The sequence below is a fragment of the Gallus gallus genome, chromosome 3 (assembly GCF_016699485.2).
Source record: "Gallus gallus isolate bGalGal1 chromosome 3, bGalGal1.mat.broiler.GRCg7b, whole genome shotgun sequence".
In the NCBI taxonomy this organism is placed as follows: Eukaryota; Metazoa; Chordata; class Aves; order Galliformes; family Phasianidae; genus Gallus; species Gallus gallus.
Window position 1 is genome coordinate 97648729 of NC_052534.1, and position 14182 is coordinate 97662910.

Consider the following 14182-nt stretch of genomic DNA (forward strand, 5'->3'; position numbering starts at 1 on the left):
GGGCTGTAATGGATATCTGTGCAATACCACTAATTGCTCTCATTTAGTCTATCTACTGTTACTAGTCTTGTCTTTCATGGTAAAATAAATTAGATATATATATATATATATTTTATGAAAAGTGTATTTCAGACAACACAATCTACAAGTCCTGTTAGCAATAGATGAACATAAAGGCATTTCTTTTCCATCACATACTATTTATTCGCAAAGCATACTGTAAAGTATTAAATAGTTTTAATAGCATTAATAGTGGACATTTGTTGTTATTATTAGCAGCAACAAAACAACAGCAAGATATTTATATTACAATGGCACCCCATATTCCCCGACTAGAGTTCCAATGAACTGAGCAGGAAAATAAGCACTTGTTATCATATATTACCATGTAGTTCACTTTCATAATTACTTTCACCAGAAGATCTGAGGACACATGTCAGGTTAAATGCACTTAACCACGGTGAGCTAAATTGGACCTCTACTCCATGGGTTCCAATTTCATTTTACAACAACAGAAAGAACAGCAGGGTAGTTTGTAGGGTAATAACATGCAGTACTCTGATTCAAATACTACCAGAAAAAAAAAAGCAATACATTTTCTGCTTTTAAATGATAACACATAGTAGGACTCCAACTTCACCCTGTCGTACTCTCCTCTGCTTTTTAATCCATAGTAACACCATGAGCATTGTAATAGGTGTTGCTTGCTTGAGGGGCCAGCAGTTGATGTGTAGAGTCCTCTCCATGCAGTGGTATTGTATCTCCAGGTAAAGTCTGGCAACTATGTGGAAAACTGGATGAGTTCTTCACATTGTGAAAAAGATAAGAAGAAATCATATTTTATTTTAAGCTCTCATTTTATACCATGGTAGAGAACCCTGATATATTTTCTTCTCTACAACACTTTCATCATATTATGAAAGAGGATCTTGGGGGAGAAAGTGGTTAGTGGTTTAGTGCACAGCAAGACCATTACATTCTACTTGCAATTAACTTGCAATCAGATCTAGATTGTTAATGTATTAGGTCGCATGCTTGTGTTGCCACAAGTGGTGAAGAGAATACAAGGTAGTTTTATAATATCTGACCGCATGTTCCAAAAATATATTGAAAGTCAAGGCTCCTTCCTTAAATGGCTCCCATGGACGAGTTTGCCATGCGTTCTCATGGTTTTGATTGCTTTCTCATTTCAGTAGGTGTGCACTCATTTCAGTGCCACAGTTGTCATCTTCTTCCTTGCTCACTTCAGTGCCCCTCAGAGACTGCCAAGATTGCCCAGGAGAATGTGTGCTTACATGGGATAAATAAAAACAGGGGTGCAAAGGTATTAAACCAAACATACTACATGACTGCTGCCAATGGTCAGATCTGGAAATGGGTGGTTGAAAAGAAGTACAACAGGAAGGTTGATGTAAAACTGTTTTTGATTCAGATGTGAGGAATGTGTTACACATCTGTCCCACAGATGACCAGATCTGGAAGACCATTTCTAAGTGTGAAGTATGCATTGCTGCTTCGATTTAGGCTGTATGAGGTTTCAGACTGAAGTGTGATTGTAGCATATGCAAGACATACTGAGCTAGTTTTAATTTAAAACTGCATGCCATAGGATACAGCTGCCAAGTGAATGTTCAGGTTTATGTGCAAGCATAATATTGATGGCTCAAAATTATGCTTCCACACTCTGTTTGCTCTTAAGCTTGGGTTTTGCTCACTTAAGCTTGGGTTTTAGCAGAAAACCTACATTCTGGTAGGTTTCCTGCTATTGATACAGGAATGAAGATTAGAAGTTTAAAGCTAGCTCAGTTATGCCTGCATGTGCAGCAATCTAAACTCCTCATTGTAGTGTAGACATAGCTTTTCTTGTCTGTCAACACACAATACTGGGTTTTGCTAAGCTAAATTTACAAATTGTATCCTCTACACTGTATCAGTGGAGCATTTATGTTTGTGCTGAATGAACTCCAAAGGAAAAAAAGCAAACTATTGTTCCACAGTAGTTCACAGAATTTTACCAATATACACACATTCGAAAAACCAAACCAAACCAAACCAAAACAAAAACAACCCAAAAACCCATAAACAAAACAATAATAACAAACATAATGAAGCTTTTACAGTGCGATACTCTTTCATGTTATAGTTCCAAAGGCAAACATCAGCAATGATGAAATTATGTGCTAGGACACATTATCTATATTAGCAAAACAAAAGATTGTCTTTAATGAGGAAAAAAATTGATGTTGCTGTCCTCTATAAATGAGGGAGCACATTATTCATGCAAACTTTGAAGGATAAGAAAGAAAATATTCATAATCTTCTATTATCTTTTATTGTATTGTCATCTGTAGGTACTTGAGAAAAAAAAATAAAACAAAACAACATCATTTTATCATAATTAAAACGTCCTGTTTTTCTGTCCTCCACGTGAATACTGGGAAGACTTATAAATGCATAGGTCATTGTGAAAGTAATGGCTCTTATTTATTTCCATGGAAACTACAACAGATGCAAAGAGCACAATAACACTATTTGACAGAGCAAATTCTCAGCTACAAAATACCATTTCAACATACCATTAGCTATGCATTTTCACCAGCCCTGACCAAGAGTCTGCATGCTGCACTTGTAACAATATGCATGGTTGTCCAGAATGTGCCTTGTCATTCATGTTGCTCTTACCTCTGCTGAAATTTACCACCCACAGCCTCACTGTGCTGACATCCACTGTTTGGTCTCCATCAACGTTTAGCAAGCATCAATGGATTTCAACAAGTGGAGGCATTCAGTTCTACACCTTTGCTTCATATGCATTTCTACATAAGATGTCATTGTGTCAGACAGCCCCTCTGCTGCCATCTGTCACATGACAACAAAATATTGGTGGGAAGGTTTAACCTCTACAGTCATACTACCAACATCTGCTTCAAACATTGTAGGCTAACATCAAAAAGTAGGAGGCATTACTTTTGGAGCAGCCCTAACAGATAGACTATAGGTTCTTTAAAGTCTCTTCCAACCCCATGTTACTATGATACATTTATTTATTTTTATTTGTATTAAGGAATTAAGGCTGCTTTTGCTGAGTATTATACAGCATCTAGAACAAAGGAGGATCTTTCTCTGATGACTTAACTGTTTCCCTGCCCTAAGGGTTTTTAGAGTTCATCTATAGATAGGACTATGTAGATGAGGACAGCATAAAGAAAAAAGGTCACAGCAATCACAGCACTCAATTTGGCTTTTCATAAACATAACTTTAACATTTTTTCTTATCTCCTGGAAGGCCAAATCTCATTTACCTACTAAAAGTGATTGTTATTTTAAGATAAGTACAATGAAAACACTAAGATTAGTGATCACTGTCATTTCCTTTGAAATAGAATTTCATAATGTTGGGTAAACTGCTGGGTAACATTTCTCTCCATCATTAATCTCACATTTTTCTTTGATAACCACCACTGCATCAAGGTCATTGTATATTTGTTAATGTAGATCCTAGCAGGAACAATTATTATTTTTATTTTTTAACACAACTTTGAATAACTTATATTCAGAGCTTGCCTTTCATTTTGATCTGGTATCATAGACCTGACATCAGTCTATCAGTCTCTGGCCTACAGGCAATAGCACTGAGCAGGAAATGAGCTACAATCAACATTACATATATTTTTTTCTCCCTTTAAGCTAATGAAACATGTAGAAAACAAAATACTAGATTGCAAGCAGAATCAGAACAGTTCGTTGCCTGTGTAGGATGAAATGGGGATTATAATGGGTCAGATTTTATTACAGGGGAAAATTCACTGGCAGAGGAGGGCAGGTACATGCAGGCTGGTTGCACTGGGCAGTACCTAAATGCTGAGCCTCAGTGGCTGTGGAATCCCATGACTCTGTTCTGCAGAGAAATCAAGATTGCTGCTGCCCCAGGTCCACGGCCAGGGGTTCTTATTTGGGGTGTTGCCTTCTGCCTGGAGGAAGGAAAAATAAACAATACAGCGCAGGTAGTTTCTAGGAGTCTTTTAGATAAACACAAGATTAGATGTTTAAAAAAAAAAGACGTACCTTTGATTATAGGTTATTGTATTTCATGGTCCCTCACAATGTTTTCCCTGTCCTGCTGTCATTAGATGCTTTTTGCTGAATTTCTGTTTTAGGTTATCATTCTTCACTGACACTATATGGGTACCTGAAGCCGAGAGGAAGCCGAGTGCCCTTTACACTGATGTGATTTGGACACCTGCTACTCTCCAGAATATTAACAAATCTTTTGTAAAGAACAGAACAGAACACTGAACCTCAGCAATACTCCCACATCCAGTGAGATAATGTAGATGAACATATTCCGTCTAAACTATTTTAAAATCTTATGAAAACTGCTGTTGTAGTACACCACAAAAATAGGAACATTTGCACCTTCTTTCCTGTGCTAGATTAGACATTAAATTATGATGATATTATGAGCTAACACTTGAGATCTTGAATAAATTTTAAAGTAAAAATACATTCCCATATATAGATGAGCAAACTGATGTTTTGACCAAGTATATTGTGATTTCAGCTTGGCATCACTAAAATAACCCTACCAACCCTCTTTCCTCTCACAGTCCCTTGAAATGCAAGAACACCTTATATTTTAGCTGTCATCTTAATGGTAGATATTATTATAAGGGAAAAAGAGCTAATATCAACTGCTTTAAATTTAGGCAGGATTTCTTTTACATGGAGACAGAGAATTTTTTTTCTATAACCATTTTGACTGGAAGTCATAGGGCCCTTGCCAAGAAGTTTCAATTATGCTTTTAAAATATAAATCCTAGGAGCCTTGAAATTACAGGGTGTGGGTAGCGATATGTTAAATGTTTTACAAGTGAGGGGAAATTAGTGCATTTTGGCTTATCCTCAGTGCTGTTAAGAAACAAAACTGTTCTTTTGTTGTAGGTAAAAGCAGTTCCTTCCAAAGATGTCTGTAAAAACTGGAAAGCATTTTCATACAATTCAGTGAAAATGACACACAGATCACTGTAGAATGTGAAAAATAAGGTCAGCCACAGAGCCTTTCCCAGGACACTGTTCATCAGGAAGATACGGTGTAAACACATTATAGATGTTTTGGCTGCTAGAGCTACCATGGGATTATCTGGGGTGTGTTTTAGCCCTACCCACCAATTGCATTTCCCATGTGGTGGGGGAAGTGAAAATCTATCCCCTTGTCGGGTATGAAAATATTTCCTTTTTTTCAGTTTGAGGTTAAGTGCATGCCTTGTTCATTTGGAGGACAGCTTAATTCAGTCTTGAAGGAGAGGTTATTTCAGTTGGGGTGGGGGAATTTCTCCTCACCTTGGAGTGGTTCATATGAGTATTGAGTGGGACAAGTGATGCTGTATTGTGAGGTAGGAAGAGGCAATTCATACAACCTTCCTTCAGAGTTCTGGGTTCTGTGATCTTTACTGCTATGTAAAGTGTAAATCACTTACTAAAAAGTGATCACTAGCAAAATTAGTCCTGCATGAAACAAATGTGATCTGACTTAGCTGTGGTCAGGTGACTGTATTTCTGTCACATTAGCCAGAGTATACACCTCAGAGTTTATTTTGGCTTTATGGTTTTTGGTTTTGTTTTGTTTTGTTTTGTTTTGTTTTGTTTTTTTGTTTTTTTTTTCCAGTGATGGAAGAACAAATGATATCAGCTCTAGTATGATGAGGATGAGCAATATAAACTCTGGTACAATGCTCGCTGGGACAAAGTTAAGCCTTCAGGTATTTTTGAACAAATTGGATCCAGCTGAGATAACATAGAATCAGCCCTTTGCATCATCTAGCTTTTTGAACTGGTACAAGGAGCCCTAATGCCTTCATTTGCTGTCTTGTACACTTATGGCCTCAGGTAGTAAAACACATACAGCTCCGAACGTCCCATTCCTATGGGTGCATGAATCAGTGAGCTTCAGAATAACTGGCCAACCTGCCAGGCAGATATATCAAGAATCACATTCTGGGGTGATACTGACACTTGCTGAGGTGGGAATATGAAAACTTTCAGGTGCCTCAGTCCTCAGGGTTGGCCAGTGAGTACATTACATTTCCTCTCCTCGCACTAAGTAGTGCTTAAAATCAAAATGGATGAGACCTTATCTATTTATTTCAGTACTTTGAATCTTTCATGTTTATTTAATTATTATTAGCAATAATAATCCATTAGTATTTTTCTAACCAAAGCATTAGCCTTTGGAATACTGTGAGAAAGCAAGGGGAGTATACTGATCCTAAGTGAGTTATTTTAGTCTGTAATCTGTGAGAGGCAGGGAGTAAATTTGTGTTGCACTTCTGAAGGCTGAGAGCAAAATGGTCTACAACTGGGATTCCTAAGCACAACTGTAAAATAACAAATCAGCAACAACTATAAATACAACCATGACCTAATTAAAACTAGTGTACTGTAGGCTGCAGTACAGACACTGGAGAAGCTGATGAACAGTGGCATACAGATAAAAACACCTTCTTCCCTCAAACACAAATATCTGACCTCAGTTCAGGGGTAATAAATGAGCATAGTTTTTTGCTGTTATTGTTCTTTAAATTCTGTGAATCTAGAAGAACTGGTGAGTAAAGAGGATGTGAACTGGATACCCAAATGTGTATACACTTACTTATGCTAATCTTGATGCTGTTTTTTTTTTTCTTTCAGGTTTCTGTTTCAAGCTGATGTGTGCTCGTTGGTTATATAAGTACCAGGGGTTATCTGAATATGGTTAGGTTTTTCTGTGAGGCTCAGGCAGCAACTCTCAACTTTTATAAAATTTCAGTGGAGTCAAAGGGGAGCTAGAAATGCTGTGCACCACCCATGAATTGAATGCAAGCTGTGTCAAAGTGCAAACATCACAATCAGAAGCTATGATGAAAATTTGGCACTACCTTCTTTCCACTCCCTCTCCCCAAAGTCATCCAGAATTAATTTTGGTGATTCCTGTTTCTTAATCTTCTGTTCAGTAGGGTATGTTTTTCTGCCTTGCTCTTTACATTTCACAATTCAACAAGATATAACAGCTATTACAAAACCTGATCAATTAAATGTTAAGGTAACCTGTGAGGTTTCTTTAAGCAGGTGCAATCCTCATGCAATTTGTTCCACATTGATAGGCTCTGCACAGGATGCCACTCACTCACAGGGAACAAAGGATTAGAGCTGCATTAATGAATATAAGAGCTGTAGGATATTATAAACACCTTGTCTCCTTGATATGTGGCCTCTATGTTTTGTCCTATTACGCTAAGATTTTGACCTAACAGTGTCATCATAAATCATTATCCGATTCTTCTAATCTAATGCATCAAAACAATACATATATATATTTTTATCACCTCACCTAAGTAAAGAACATCTGTTTGTGCTGAAAATTGAGCTTCTTTTTAAATATATATAGCTAAGCAGGGGCATTAATTTTTAACATCCTGTGCAAAGTTCTTCACAATAAGTAATCCAGAAATAAGTGGGAGACAGATGTTAAAAACTTGGCCCAGTTTCTTTGAAATAAGAGGTAAATCTCTGAATCTTATGTTATTCCCCCCCCCCCCAAAGATAAAAAGGTCAGGACACATCCTTTCATTCTTCAAACATGCTGACCCAAAGACAGAGAAGTGATTTAAAATTCAAATCTGAATCTCTACTTTTCTTAGGTCATGCGCTCAGTTTTCAGGAAGATTTCTTGTCAGAGCATTCAGATTATCTCAAAAAGAGTCAGTCTTGCTAATGTAAAGAATAATTTTCCTCTGCAAAATAGCTACTGGCTTGTCCTCTCTTTTGATGTTGACCCATCATATACAGTTAAAAAAAAAAAAAAAAAGTCATTTATACTTATACAGGGGGACACCACGTAAAAAATGTCATAAAAAAGCTTTGGGGATTTATAAGCAAGGCTAGGGCATCAGCCTTTGAATCTATTGAGGCTTCTTATCTTTATCCCACACTATCTAGTAGTATATAAATCTATAATGGCAGAAGTACTATAGATACTGTAGTTTACAGTATCTACAAGAAACAACAGAGGCAGAGGAGACACAAAAGGATAATTTTGCTTTTACAAAATAGCAGCCTGAAAAATAAAACCAGGAAAACAAACAAGCAGATGGAGAAGGCGAAGCCTGCAAGACACAGCTGTGCAAAGTATTTAAATATCGATATGCAAAGCAGTTTAAGGGTCGGGGACAAGAGAAGGACATAGAATGCTCTTGGTATCTCTGCAGCATTATTGAATAGTCTGCTTTAAGTATTCAAATACATTGATAGTTGGTCATTGCCTGACTTTCTGTCAGATTTAGCTGGAATCTTAGATTCTGTTAGAAATCCAAACTTCTGGGACTCCTGACTCACTTTCTAGCATGATTTTATTATTATTTACACAGAAGCACAATAATTAATATTTGGGAAAAAAAGCATTCTCAGTTGGTCTTTATTCAGTCCTCTTATAGCAAAAGGAATAATAAAATACTTTTTTTTCTTCAGAATATTCAAAATTCTTTTCTGATGCAATTACTACTCATGATAATAATTTGCACTATTACTATATACTGACTCCATCTAAGAGATTCAAGGGCTTTATGGATGTTAATTAGACATCTGCAGGCATCTGTTAGGCACCACTAGTTGCTAGATTATGATTTTGGTATGTCATTAGCTCAGAAGATCCCACCTGCCTGTTTTGCTTAGTGTGCTGTACCGGGGGGGAAGGGGAGTGTGGTGTATTCGCATCATTTCCTTAATACTGAAATGTAGGAAAGATGTCTCTTGCTCTAAAATGCAGCCAAAGTGGAAAGCACTCACCTAAAATGAGTCCTGAATGAGATTTTATTACTGCTTCAATTATCTTCTTGGGCTTCAGACTCCCTCCTGAGCTGGCAGATGTCCCCTCACGTCACATCAGTGGCTGAAAGACAGACTCTCATTCCTGACCTCAGTCATGTTGCAGGTTCTCCACGCATTTTGTGATCCTGTTCAAAGATACAGATCCATTTTATAATCACTCTGTAAAAAGGTTTAAACACTAAATGCTTTCTCGCTCACCATGCGTCTTTTCCCATCTTCTCCTTCTTATTCTTCCTTCATTCTGCTCTGAGTGAAAAATGGCCAATGGTCCTGTATCAGCCTGGCCAGTGTCAGGGGGAAGACATTAAAGCTGCTTTGTGACTCAGTCACCATGTTATTTATTCTTTGCAGAGTGAATAACTGCATTTAAAACGAGCCCCAAACTCACTGTATTTTTTGGTAAAGGCTTTTAATCTCCTTACAAGGAACTTCAGAAGCAAGGTAAATAATAAAAAAGAGCTCGGGGCAATGAAAATGGAGCTAGTGAGTCACGTGGGAGCTAGAGTCTAGTTTAAGCATGGTACTTAAACAAACACTGCAGCAGCAGGCATTCCTCATAGGGGAGACCTACAAAGTACAAATAATATTGTTTTCCTGAATTATGATTTCCTAGCTATAGAATCTTTGTAAATTGTGTAAATTGTGTAAAATGTGAAAACCATATTTCCCATGACTATGGAGAGAAAAACAAACAAACAAAGCACTATGAAATTGTTTTGATGGTGTTATATAAGGACAGTCTTCTGATTTCAAGGTGTATTAAAATGCTATTTCACTGAGATGACTGGTTTTGGATTGCAAGTTCCTTCTATATAACTCTTAGATATCTATTCCATTCGTGTACTCAGATATTTACATTAAGCCAAGAGCTATGTTTTCCAAACTCTTAAGGATTTTTTCTGCACGTGCTATCACAGGTGGGCTGGATGTGAGAGGTCTGATTCTGTCTTTTCAGGATGCTGCAGCACACATAGGCAGGAGGAAGCCTGGAGACCAGTTATAACCTTAGGTCTTAACTATCATTAATTACCATTGGAGTACCAAAATCACTCTATGAAGGCTGTTTTATCATTAAGCATTTTTGATTTAGATGGAACCAAGACTATTAATATCACTGTGCTTTGGATGGTTGGATGGGCCAATTCATTATAAATACTCATGAATGTATGAGCTGCAGAATCAGGCTGTCTATTGTAACTCTAACAATTGATCTGAAAACTTGCAAATTTTGCTGGTCTAGAGATTATCTTCAAGATTTACCAATAATGGTGTCTTACACGCCTCAGGATGGTAGCTGTATTGTTCTGTATCTTGATAAGGGCAGCAGATTTTGAGTCTTTGCTTGGCTGTAAAGATTTTGTTAAGTCTGAACACCACATAAGGCTACTTCAGAAAACTGAAAGCTTCCTTCTTGCTTAGCACAGTGCAGACAGCAACTGCTGGCAGAGCAGGGCTGGTGGAGCATACTGGGTAGGTGGGAGAAAGTGCTGCTGTCTACCAAGATCCCCTCACATCTGAGAGAACCCCTCTGGATCATGCAGCATTTATCACTGGTCTATGAATGACAAATAGCAGTTTTCTCTGTGGATTAATTTGCCCAGAAACCTGAGATCAGAGGCAGCAACACAATCCAGAGCCTAGCCTTAGCTCTAATGGGATCATCTTGCTGCTCCTTTGCATCCCCGCTCTGCCCATCTCCTCCTCCACTGCTCATAGTGGGATACAAACAAGTGCATTGAAAGAGCCCCTCCTCTACATGTAGCTGAAGCATCATTTCCTTATTATGAAATGAATCATACTTTAATTCTTCAGTTGTTACAAAAAAAAAAAAAAAAAAAAAAAAAAAGGAAAAGCGTGACTGTGAAATACATTCCTTTTTCCTTGCGTTCAAGAAATGAGGCTAAAGCCAAAGTAGTGTTGAACATGGAACCAATTATAATTTTATCAACTACCCAAAGAAAACATACCTACCAAGGAAAGAACAAACAAACAAGCAAGGAAGCAAAACTACCTTAAACTCTGTAGATTTTTCAATTCTTGAAATCCTTTGGATCCCATCTCTTTTTCTCCTGTTTCTTGTAATAGCTATAACAAACCTTTTCTTGGCAAGCAAACAAGATTTCTTTTGTTGCACTCAAAACTTTGTGCATGATTCACTTTTATTTATTTTTTTTCTTCTTAGAAAAAGCTTCAAGCCAAATATTGTTTTCAGAACCTTTTTTTCCTATGTTTTCTCCCCTCCCAAATCCTTTTTCCTGAGGGACATCCTTCTTCATAGTAGCCTACTGTAAATGAAAGATGATATCAAACTAATTGCTTGAAATATAATTGATGACAGACTTTTACATGTGCAGCACTTAGCAATGTCTTTGCATGTACATAATACTTTTGCACACTTTGGTAACGCTTGGAAACAAATCATCCTTTGGATTAAAAAAAAAAGGAAAAAGGGACAAAAGGGAAAACACGTAAGTTCATTATTTAAAAGAACTTAGAAACTTGTAAGGTATATCCGGTGCTTTTCCAAACATGGTCTGTGTCTGCATTTCAACAGTTTCTTCCAGCAGATTTTGGTATCTTGCACTTCACAGATTTTATATTTCAGAGGTTTTATCATCCACCTCTCCATATGCTATCACATATTTTCTGGTAGTGTTTTTCTTCACAGCATACCCAGAAGGCTGCTTGAAGACCTCTTGTTTTTTGATCTATCTGTAATGTTTTGCTTTAATCTGTTCCTATTTGGAAGTCTGTTTTCTTATTCATTTCTTATTGCTTTCATTCATGTTTTTTTTGGTTTTTTTGTTTTTTTTTTAATGGAAATAGGTATTGTAAGAGCAGACAGAAAGGAGAATTTCATCAGTTCAGAGTCCCTCTGCATTCACCTCTCCCTACCTACCTGGGCTCCATTTTAGACATCAACTCAAATCTCCCACAAGGGCAAGTCATGGCAATTTGTAGTCACAGCAGAATGAGCAGATCTTAAACTGCATTGAATTCTATCTGTACTAGGCTAGCTGTACCAACAGAGGCTGTTTAACAACGATCCATTGTGACAAGTAATGGTAAAATACCGAATAATTTTGTTCAAAACCAGAAGTGACAAAAAAACAAAACAAAACAAAACAAAAAACAAAACAAAAAAAAAAAGAAAGAAAAAAGAAGAAAAGTAAACAAAAGCAAGAAGAAAAAGAACAGTTTTGAAATATCTTTTCTCCATGCTTTTTGGATCCTTGCAAAAGGCTTGTGTTATTTGCCTTTAAACTCTTACCATCTCTCTTGAGTAAAGCTTTTATCTTCTGTCTCCAAATGGTACTTTGACTAATTTATCTATCATGCCTGAATTAACTCTTGTCCAGATAAGACAAGAGATTGCTAGTATCTCCCAACTTATATATTTATGGTTTATTATGGCTCATCATCATAGAGAAAATAAATGATTTCTACATAAGTACATACATTTCCACTTAAAATCTATAGCTACATGTTGCTATTGTACTTTTTCACTTCTTCCCTTCTGTGTGTTCTACGCATGCATATTCAGTCTTAAATGGAGAGTTGTATGCTTTGAGACAGTGTTTGAATGATACTAAGTACAATGAGATGTCAACCTTGATCCAAATCTGCTTGTTCTAGCTCACTGCAAATAAATAATAGCAAAAACAATAGTTTAAAGACTGTGGGTTGCATCCTGTCTATGTAAGTTAGGGATATAATTGTGCTTTAATTATAGACACTTAGAGGGAAATTTCATTTTATGTAAATATAATTGTTTGCTACAAAGATGGATGTCAAAATTTAAGAGAATTGTTGAGATTCTCTTCATATGTACTTGAGAAACAGAGACATTTATGTGGACAATTCTGCTCTACTTTACAAGGAGATGCATCATTTCCTCCAATGGAACAGGAGGTAATTTGATGTGATCATGGAATCACAGAATTATAGGTGTTGGTAGGGCCCTCTGGAGATGATCTCGTCCAGTGCACTACTAAAGTAGGTTCCCTGCAGTAGGTCACACAGGAAAGCAGGCAGATTTTGAGTATCCCAGAGAAGGAGATTCTACAATGCTGAAGAGAGCCTGGCCCCATCCACTTGACTCCTGCCCCTAAGATCTTTATAAACAGTGATAAGATTTTCTCTTCTCCAGGCTAAACAGTCCCAGGTATCTCAGACTTTCTTCATAAGGAAGATGCTGCAAGCCCTTAATAATCTTTGTGGTCCTCCACTGGATTATCTCTAGAAGTTCCATGTCTTTCTTGAACTGAGGAACCCAGAACTGTACACAGGACTCCAGATATGGTCTCAGGAGGGCTGAGTAGAGAGGGAAGATCACCTCCGTTGACCTGCTGGCCATGCTCTTTTTAATGTACCTCAGGATACCATTGACTTCTTGGCAACGAGGGCACACTACTGGCTCATGGTCAACCCGTTATCCACCAGGACTACCTTCACATTCTCAACCAGTCCTTCCTTGTTTAGAAGAATCAGATCCAGCAGCACATCTCTCTTCATTGGCTACTCCACCATCTAAATTAGAAAGTTATCTTCCACACACTGCAGAAACCTGCTGGACTGTGTCTGCTTGGCAGCATTACTTTTCCAGAAAATATGAGTGATTGAAGTCCCCCATGAGAACCAGTGTCTGTGATAGTGAGGCTACTTCCAGCTGTATATAGAAGGCCTCATCATTTTTCTCCTCCTGATCAGGCGGCCTGTAGTAAACACCCATGTTGGGGTCACTCATATTGGCCTGCCCCTTAATTCTCATCCATAAGCTCTCCACTCATTCATCACTCATCCCTTGGCAGAGCTCTATACATTCCAGTTGTACTCTCATATAAAGACTCTCATATATCAACTCCACCTCATCACACTGCTGGTCTGTCTTTCCTGAAAAGTACATAGCCATCCCTGACAGCATTCCAAGTCATGTAAGCTATCCCACCATGTCTGCATGATCACAATGACATCATGGCCCTGTGACCACACACACATCTCTAATTCTTCCTGTTTATTCCCCATGCTTCATGCATTGGTATACAGGCACTTCAGAGAAGAAAAGGAAGCAGAACATGCAGTAATCTCTAGAGGGATGCAAGAGAAATCTCCACAATCGCACACACCCTTGAGGTGGCTGGCTTTCTGGCTCATGGTGTGGGAGGCAGCTAAGAAACATTTATCACTGTTGTGAATGGCCTGGCTTATTCCACAGTTAGTTGCAGTGGTGTGAGCATTGCCATTTTGGACCTCACCCCTAAAGTCCTTTAGTTTAAAGTCTGCCTCACTAGGAAGAACAGATGTGATGTAGCACAGATAT

At 37.8% G+C, this 14182-nt stretch overlaps 1 long non-coding RNA gene across 1 annotated transcript; it reads right to left on the reverse strand.

Moving 5' to 3' along the window:
* Positions 1-215: 215 nt before the first annotated feature.
* Positions 216-9263, reverse strand: LOC107051692. The gene is made up of 3 exons (XR_001463422.4): positions 9061-9263; positions 8821-8987; positions 216-3971 (listed from the first exon to the last, which is right to left on the reverse strand). It is a non-coding gene; the product is annotated as an uncharacterized LOC107051692 (long non-coding RNA).
* Positions 9264-14182: the final 4919 nt, after the last annotated feature.